The following is a 10111-nucleotide window of genomic DNA, read 5'->3' on the forward strand; positions in this document are numbered from 1 at the left end:
GTGATTTTGAAAATTATTTTTAACTTTCAAATGATAATAAAAAAATATAAAAATGGTCCTTAGCATTGTTCTGAGTATCTTCGTACTTTAATTAATTAATTAATTAATTTTTAGTAATGCAATAAAAGAGGGGTAAATAAAGGTTACAACAAATAAAAACACAATAAAAAAGGTGGGGATATTCCAACAAAAGCCCCGTACCAATGCATAAAAGAAAATCTAAAAACAGTTGGGAATAGGCCAAATGAATGGCTCAACCCTATGAATTTTTGGCACAAGGGCCAAGAATGAGGTTGTCTAAAATTACAGTTTGCAGGGGTAATTCAGAGGCAAAACTATATTAAACAACACCTACTACAACAACAATTTGACTTATAACCACAATAGTAATAGGAACATTGTTGGCGGTTGGATCGGAGCCTCCAAAGAGGAGCATCACTGCAGTGTTTGGAGATCGAAGGCACCCGGTAAAGAAGGCTTGATGGACACTACAATTGGGTCTTCAACCGAATCTGAGAGTCTTCATATGCAAAAAGAATGTACCATTTAGAGAGATCTAGTGTGGAAGAAGAGGGTGATGCCAACAATCTGACACATGGACCAAAAGGAAGTGGCAAAGGCTGTGGTGCATGGTGCGCATGTGGGCAAAGGGTGTTGACGGATGTAGTAGAGGTCGGTGATGATGAAGGGGGTGGCGTGTGGGTGGTGAAGGGGAGTGAAACATGGTAGATTTGGCTTCTAAATTGCAGACAAACAAAAAAGAAAAAAGGGAGAGCTTATCTCATCTTCCTGATTGGCGCTCAACAGAGAAAATAAAATTGTTAAAACTTTATAATTAAACATGCTAAGTAATTGAGCACAATAATTAATAATTAGGAAAATTCATCAATACCGTGGAAGCGCTTCTTCAAATTTTTTTTATTTTTAAATATTCTTTTTGAATCATCAGCACTGCAAAATAAAATTAATAGTGACCAGATCTTCTCGTTCTTGCTCCTCTCTTAAGTAGCCATCAATGGGGCACGCCATCAATTATTCTCCCAAATAGTAGGGATTGCAAAAAATTATGGTAAAGAGGGGACGTATCATATATATATATATATATATATATATATATATATATATATATATATATATATATATATATATATAAACCTTTATAGGATTATAAGCCTACAAATTGTTTACAGCATCAAATAGGAATTTAATTCCTACACAGTTAAGGTGCATGAATCTCAATAACAATATTATTACTTAATTATATTCTTGTCAACATGTATATCAGCATAAGCTATAATTTAAACTCATTTTAGCACCCCTTTTTCCTTGTAATGAATTGAATAATAATAATAATAACAATAAAATCTCACTTCGCAAACTAAAACCCTCAATCAATGAATTCGAATTAAGAAAATATTCTGTCGCTCATAAGTCATAGTAAATGTGCCCTCCAGTCCGATCATGCCCTAGGTTATAGGGTAAGAAGTTTCTCCTAGTTATCATTAAAGCATGCCCCCACAGTAAGAAAGATGTGTGTAGAAAATTTGAACGGAAAAGTACCCCTACTCCTCTTAAGCTATCACAATTGTTAATGTGTTATCAAAATATTAATTGTGTTAATATCTCCCATAAACTATAATGTTTGGGCCACCCCTTCGATTTACATTTTTCTTTATTTTTCTTAATTTTTTTTTCGTTCTTTAAAAAAAAAAAAACTTTTTTTTAAAAAGATATATTTGTTTTATTGAAACTTTTTTAGAGTTATTTTTGTCTTTTTGTTGACTTAAAGAGAATATGTCAAGTGTTCCACATCACTAAGATTTTCTTAACCTGGGCACCCTATAAGCTACAGACACCCATCCTCTCTCAAGGTGTCTTTTAAGAATAAGTAAGGCCCATAAATTTTTACAGAATATTGATATTTTTTGGTAGTTTAAGAGGATATTAACACAATTAATAATTTAGAAGACACGTTGACAATAAAGTGATAATTTAAGAAAAATGTGTATTTTTTTTTAAAAAAAAATTAAAAATTTAAACAGTTAAAAAAATTACAACAATTATTAGGTATATTTTTAGTTTTTACAGCACCAAAGCCCCAATCCATCAATATAATATTCACCGATTATTCACTTAGGGTGGGGTTGAACCATCCGGTCAACAAACGTTCTGTAAACTAACCTCTAACCAACCTTTCCACTCCCGGAAAGAAATAAAATTAAAATTAAAAATATATATAAAATTAAAAATAAAAAATAAAAAATAAAAAAAAAAAAAAAAAATTGTTAGAACGGGACTATCTCCAGCCTCCAGGAAGAAATATAATTATACTTATAAAGCCATGATCAGTTGCCGATAAATAAGCTATTAAGCTAATACTCATGATAATTCTTTGTCAGGATTTGCGTTGTATTAAAAAAATTTGGACGGCTACAACTTTTATTATAATTTTCATATAAATTGATTTGACAAATTATAATTGATGAAATAATTAAAGTATAGGGTTGATAAATAAGATACTACTTAATGAAATTAACAAGTTAGATTTTTGTTTAATCATTTTATCAATTACGAACTTTCATGCCAACTTATATAAAAAAAAAAAAAAAAAAGATTTGTAATTAAGGCTATAGTACATTTAGGAGCACCCATAGGCCATAGTATTTTTTTTTTTTTAATTAAATACGGGGAAAAAGGGTTACAAGGAAGGGTCTTGGATACTAAAACCGAAAAACATATGGGCTCCAAAGATAACAGACCTAAAAAAAATAAAACAGTGCAAAAATATATACAAAGTGTAGGAAATAGGTCAAACAAGTGACCTGATCATCTTAAAGAACAATACAAAGCGGGTACAGAAGTTAACGAAGCACAAAAAAGATAAATCTATATGAACCCTCACACAACAGTAAATGCACTGTCTAAGTCTGAATCAGACATTAAAGAAGAAAGAGGGATCAACACAAAGATTGGACCAAAAGTCTCCACAACTGGATCTAACTAAGAAAATACAGGGAGCCATAAATTCAAAACAAAAAAACAACCGATAGATACATAACAAAATAACCGTCAAACAACAGTAGCCGGAACATGAGAGGTGGGATGTACTGACCGGCATGTGTAACACACACTTCGACGAGTGGATCTCACGGGCCGACGGACCAAGACCAATGGTGTAATCGTGCAATTTCGCCCTTCTTTTTTTTCATCATCTTTCTTATCAAAGTCTTCATCAATCATCATCTTGATTTGTAATTTAAACTAAATTTATGGACCAATATTATAATTATTTATTTATTTATTTATTATTCTTGAAAATAGGTAGGGGAATCCACAAGTTATGCCCCAAAAGTACAACCGGAAAGCAGGATATAACCCCAATTCCCTGCACTTATTGCAGCTGGTCTATTTCCCCACCCACTACCCGACAAGACAACGGACGAGCGCGGGAAATGGCTCACGTGGCATCACATAAAGTACCCAATAATTTTACTCCCAGACGACATCTCACGCTCTTTTGCACTGACTGGACGAGAAATTCACGTGGATATTCAGTGGTTTTCGGTGTAATAAAGACCATATCAAAGGGTATTTCTATCAAAAAGAAGCGCCAGTTTTAACTTCTCCAGGTAAGGCCATCTCCAGCAGTTGGAGTTAAAATAGCTACTCAAAAAGTGTCAATCTCTACTTTAACCACTGACTATCTTAAAAACACTCCAACAATAATCTCTATTCCACTCTTCATTTTCTTAAAATATTATTTTTTAATATTTTCTTTATTTCTTTATTTCTTTTCGCTTCTCCCTCTCACTCTCCGGTCTCCCCCAACCCCAACCCATCTCCCCCAACCACCAACTTCCGGCCGAGCCCAGCTCGTACTCGGGCGAGTCCTAGCGAACTCGGGCACCAAGTTCTTGCCCAGAGATGAGTCAAACTAAGAGACGCCATGGATCAAAAGCTCTCCGAGAAATCTTGCCCTGAAGCTGGAAGAATTATTAAAAAGAAGAACATGGAGGTGGCGATTGGTCGAATCTGAGTTGTAATATTCTTTGGGATCTGAGAGGCTGACCCATAACCGGTCGATCTCTTCCATCCCCATCCCCAACAACCGGCCAACCCCATCAAACCACCCTTGCCCACCCACACCCAAGACCCATAACCGATCGATCTCTTCCGTCCCCATCCCCAACAATCGGCCAACCCCATCAAACCCACAACCAAACCACCCTTGCCCACCCACACCCAAGACCCATAACCGGTCGATAGTGGCTAGTGCAGTCAAAGGTCCCTTGTCGGTGGTGCGGTTACGAGCCAGAAAGCGAGCTGGTGAGTCCCCTCCACGGTCCCATTCGCGTCGATCGACTCGTCGACAGTGCCGAGTAAGCTGGAGAACGATCAGAACGCCTCACCAGTGGAGAGGGCGAGGCTGAGAGAGGTCGGAGGTGCGTCCGGGGCGACGAAGCTATTGGCCTTTTCCTTGTCCACTGCTCGTTGGGGATGACGGAGAGATCGATGGAGAGGGACAGAGAGACAAAGAGGGATAGGGGGGAGAGAGAAAATATCAATAAAATATTTTGACTTGTGTGAACAGTGAATAGGCAACTCTGCCTATTCACTGTTCAATGTTAGATGAAAATGGTTACTCTGGCTATTCTGCTGGAGAGCAAAAAAGAGCCAAAATAGTTAGATTTAACCATTTTGGTTAGAATAGCATGTCTGTTGGAGATGGCCTAAGGAACAAGTGTAACTGTCAACAAAAAAAAGGTTACTAATATTATTTTCTTTCTTATTTCAATTTTATTTTTTGCTCTCTTTGAAATTACGATTTTTTTTAATTAAATAAATTTATATTTCTTAATTCGATTATTTTATTGTATTTCAGATCTCCTAAGCGAGAAATCAAGTTCAATTCTCAGGTAATTTTTCATTTATGCTTTGTTTGTTTCGTCGTTAAATATTTTTAAAAAAATTATTTTAATATTTTTTGGTATTTAATGGAGACGAAAAAAATTGTCAATAAAAATTATTTTCAATTTAACCATAAAAACCTCTTTAATTTTTAAAAAACGATTTACGATTTTGAAAGTCGTAAATCGTGTTTTAGATTTACACTCTTCATTCTTACAAGCACGTATGTAAAAATTCACCACCAACTGGAATTGAAGTTTGTTGATAGCTCGACTCTACCATTGAAGATCCCTGAATTTTGGTATCTGATTGCCGAATTCCTACCAGTTTGGTTGGAATCTGGTTCTCCGAAATCTGGCGATAGTTGTTGCCGAATTCTGTTTTACGCTGTTTGTAATTTTTTCGTAAAAGCCAAATGTAGAAAAATATTTTCAGATTTTTTTATTTTTAAAAATTTGGTTGAAAATATTTTACAATGAAAAACATTTTATGTCGAAACAAAAAGAGCATTATTTATTATTACTAATCAAATCATCAAAATGCTTAAATCAATTAGTTCAAATCACCATCATTTTTGAAAACCTTAAGAAAATTGAAAAAAAAAAAAAATCGATAAAAAGCCTCAATACTTTTGTTTTGTTTTGTTTTGTTTTGTTTTTTTTTTAAAAAAAAACAATTATTCACGTCATTTTCAAAATAAGGTTCTGTACTTTTCTTTCTTTCACCTTTTTCATGCTTTAGTAATGCTTTTTATGATGGTGTTGGCAAAATTCTTCATAAATATTTACTTTTGGAATGAAATTTTCCTGTGTTTGTCAGTTTATGCTGTCCCGAAATTGAAACTTTGCTCCATTTAGTAGTGTAGAAATTTTTGGAGAGATTATAAAACTTGGAATTTATAATACCTAGTTACCTAAACCCCATATGTTTAATGGAATTTTCTCTTATATGGTTTGGGAAGAGGTTTTGATTGATCAAAAAGATGAATTTGCCTCAACTTATATGGTTAAGTCAATAAATTCACAGACTTCATTTCGATAAACTATATTTTTGAAATTCTTGATTAAAGCGGTTAAGTCGGTCAATAGGCGGTCGGTTAAGTTGAAACAACAAATACAGAGTTTTTCTTGTAGAAACAACAAATCAAGGGGATATTAAACATATTTTACTGACCATATATAACTAGATATAATAGATCGAACTCAGAAGCTGTATATCAAGGGGAAGTTGTATATCATTATATGCTTATTTTAAAGGAAAAATACCTGATTTCGGATTTCCAGTTATTTTTTTCTCTTGATTCCAGCAAAGCCAACTTCACTAACCTTGTAACCAAACCACTGCAACAATGAATCATTCATTTTCGTCAGTTTCCCAGGGGGAGGGGGCGGCAGGCAGTTGCGTCAACTTCAAATGTGAGGGTTATTGTTCGCCAATTCAGCGGAAATGTGTAAAGAGGAGGAATTTTGCCTCAACTTATATGCCAAGGGGTGTGCATCGATTTGGTCGGTTCGATTAAGTTAATTTTCGGTTAACCGATTTTATTGGTTAAGTCAGTAAATTCACAATCTTCATTTCGACAAATTATATTTTCGAAATTCTTGATTAAAGCGGTTAAGTCGGTCAGTAGGCGGTCGGTTAAGTTAAAACAACAAATACATAATTTTTCTTGTAAAAACAACAAATCAAGGGGATATTAAACCTATTTGACTGACCATATATAACTACATATAGCAGATCGAAGTCAGAAGCTGTATATCAAGGGAAAGTTGTATATCATTATATCATTATATGCTTATTTTAAAGGAAAGGTACCTGATTTCGGATTTCTAATCATTTTTTCTCTTGATTCCAGCAAAGCCAACTTTACTAACCTTGTAACCAAACCACTGCAACAGTGAATCATTCATTTTCGTTAGTTTCTTAGGGGGAGGGGGGTGGCAGGCATCTGCGTTAACTCAAATGTAAGGGTTACTGTTCGCCGATTCAGCGGAAATGTGTAAAGAGGAGGGGAAATGCGAGATTGGTAATGTGTTTTAGGGTTAGCCGAAAGAGATGAATATATAGTCTTTCAAAACTACGTTGTTTCAATTGTAATGAAACGACGTCGTTTTGAATTATTATTATATTTTTTTTTTTAAAGATTAAACGAAACGACGTCGTTTTTGTCCTGTGAAAACGAACAAAAACGACGTCGTTTCGTTTATGTCGGTTCAATTAATCGGTTAGTTAAATGTCGATTTGGTTTGGTACCGAATCAACTTTCTGAACAAAATTTTATACCGATTATCGAACTGAAATTAGTTTGTAGAGTCGATAGATGGTCGATGGCGGTTTGGTGGCGGTCGGTAAGCGATTGATAGGTGGTAGTCGGATATTTTGCCTACCCCTAGATATGCCCGTAGGCACGCCCATACATAACATGTAAATTAATTACTTTGGAAAAAAGTGAACAGTTAGCAAGAGCAGAAAGTGGGAAAGATAAATTGATTGCAAAAGAAATAAAATCGGCTATATTAAAATTACCTTGTGGGAGGTTAGTTTGATATCCAAAACTGTTGAGCAATGTTTTACGCAATGAGAAATGGTAGAAGTATTAAATCTTTTACTAAAAAATTGATATCAAAATAATGTGGAGCTTATTAATTGGTATTCGTAGCATTTCTTTTTATTAATTGTTTTGATTATCTTCAATGAATAAGCTATATATCATCTTGGTACTTATTTCTTAGTAAAAGATTTGATACCTCAAGTATTTATCGCAAGCAATCAATTAGATAATGAGAACATTAACCCTGTATTAACCTTTTCCTCCAACGTTTAAGAAACAATCATCTGGATCTTTTTTCCAGTCTCTTGATCAGCTAGAACAATTTATCATATTAGCAAAATTAATAATGTAAGAAAAAGGGTAAGCATTATTCAAGTTTTCACTCCAAATTAAAGCAGGTCAAGCTATTTTTTTTTTCATTTGCTATCACAATCTTAACCGTTCATTTTATTTTAAATGAACGGCTCAGATAAAATGTACTGCATCGGGTGCAATACATCGGATCTCCATTCAAATGAGCAAAGAAGAAGGAGACGGCATCTCCTGTGATTATCTCATTGGTGGGCTTTACAACCTCCTCTCTTAAGCTACTCGAGCAAATTAATAACAGTGAATCCTTGTCCAAGCTGTTTTGATTGTATTCTTCTCAATGAAATTTAGCTGTCTCACTCTCACCAAATAAAACTTTGCTGTCCTCATTGATTTAATTACATCTTTTGGGGCACATTAAACTTGATTATAACTAGATTTAATTTATTTTTTACTTAGTCTTGCTGTCTTTTAGGTGAATTCTAATCTGGATTGAAGTCATAACATATTTGTTTAATTATTTCTTCAACACAAGTGCAGCATGATTCACCATTTCATTGCGTAACTTGTTAAGATGCCTGAAAGGCCGCATGAAACGTGACCACTTGATGGGTACATGTAACGTGACCACTTCCATTTGGCTTCTAATACATAAATGCATCCACTGAAATGGCCTCTGTGTAACAGTGCTTATTTATTAACAATTATTTAGACCCAATTTGTTTTTTTTTTTAAAAAAAAATTAAAATTAAAAAAAGGAGAAAAAAAAAAATATAATTTTAACAACCATGAAATCAGGCTGGATTTTTGAAAGAAGAATGTTAAATTTACAACACCAACACAACAATCTCTCACATGAGGGTGGACTCCACACATTGGGGCCCACCCTCATGTGAGGGATTGTTGTGTGGTTGTTGTGATGGTGTTGTGTATGAATCAAATCCCCAATTTTTTTTTAAGGTCAACCATTGAATTTGTTTTCCTACATGTGAGAGTTGTGTGAAAGTTGTGTGAAAGTTGTGAAAGAAACATTACATATCCATCATTTTGTTAATTAAAGAACTATTGTACCGGGTTCTTTGTTCATTCCAGTAATATTGTATTCTAACCGCATTGTTTTATCAGCTTAAAGTCTGTTTGGATGCAAGTAGAAAACGATTTCTACTTATTACAGTGTTTGCTTTTTTTTTTTTTTTTTTTTTTTAAAAAAAAAAAATTATATTTTATTCAACTTTTTAAAAAACAAAACATATTTTATTCAACATTTTCTTATTTTATCTCACAAAGTCAAACTTCGAAATTAGCGCACCAAATAAGAATTGAATTCTGATTTAAAAAATCGAACACCAACACAATAGCTTTTATAATAAGAGACGTGCAATATATCATTCTTTGTTGATGTGGCAATATTGTCAATACACCTTTAAATCAATTTTAATATTTTTTTTAAAAAAATTAATGGTGAATTGACAATGTCACATCAGTGGAGAATGATGAAAAATGGACATGAGAGAATATACAATGTAGCATTTCTCTTATAATAAATAGTAATTTAACATGATATTAGAACTGAGATTTTGAATTCGAATCCCAACTTCACAATTTATTCAATTTCAAATAAATATTTCACGTATTTTGACCTAATTTATCGAGGAAGAATTTGATGCTACATATGATGATATGAAAAGTGTTAATGTATTGTTAGAAGGACAAAAATTTGTTAGAAACTGATTTGTAGCTAATTCCTACAAACCATCTAATAAATTGCCAAGTATCATTAGCATATGAGAAACACATGTTTTTTTTTTTTTTAATATTATCACATGTTTTTTTTTTTTAAAAAAAAATATGTACTCCTCAATTCTTTAGGAACACGTGTCACTTTATTAGATTGGTTTGTAAAAAATGGTTACAGATCAATTTGTAAGAATTAGCTACAAACAGTTTGTAACTAATTTATGTCAGTAATGTAAAGATCATGAATAATGTTTCTTACACACATTTTGTACACAAAGTCCTATATGGTAACTTCTTTTTTTTTTTTTTTTTTAAAAAAAAAAAGAACAAATTAAAACAAAGTGCCACGTAGGATTTTGTATACAAAGTGTGTGCAAGAAATATTACTCAAAGATCATCAAGCAATAAGAACAAAATGTAGCTTCTAGGCAATTAACTACCTAATGGGGGACATAGGTGATATAACACCGAACCACCCGAAAATCATTTTGTTTTCATTTTCTCTCTTTCTTCTACTTTTCTCTTTAATTTTTTATTTCATTATAAATAATTGAATTCACCATTTTTTATCTACTTAAGCTTTTAAGATAAATAATAATCTCTCAC

The sequence above is a fragment of the Alnus glutinosa genome, chromosome 13 (genome assembly GCF_958979055.1).
Source record: "Alnus glutinosa chromosome 13, dhAlnGlut1.1, whole genome shotgun sequence".
Lineage (NCBI taxonomy): Eukaryota > Viridiplantae > Streptophyta > Magnoliopsida > Fagales > Betulaceae > Alnus > Alnus glutinosa.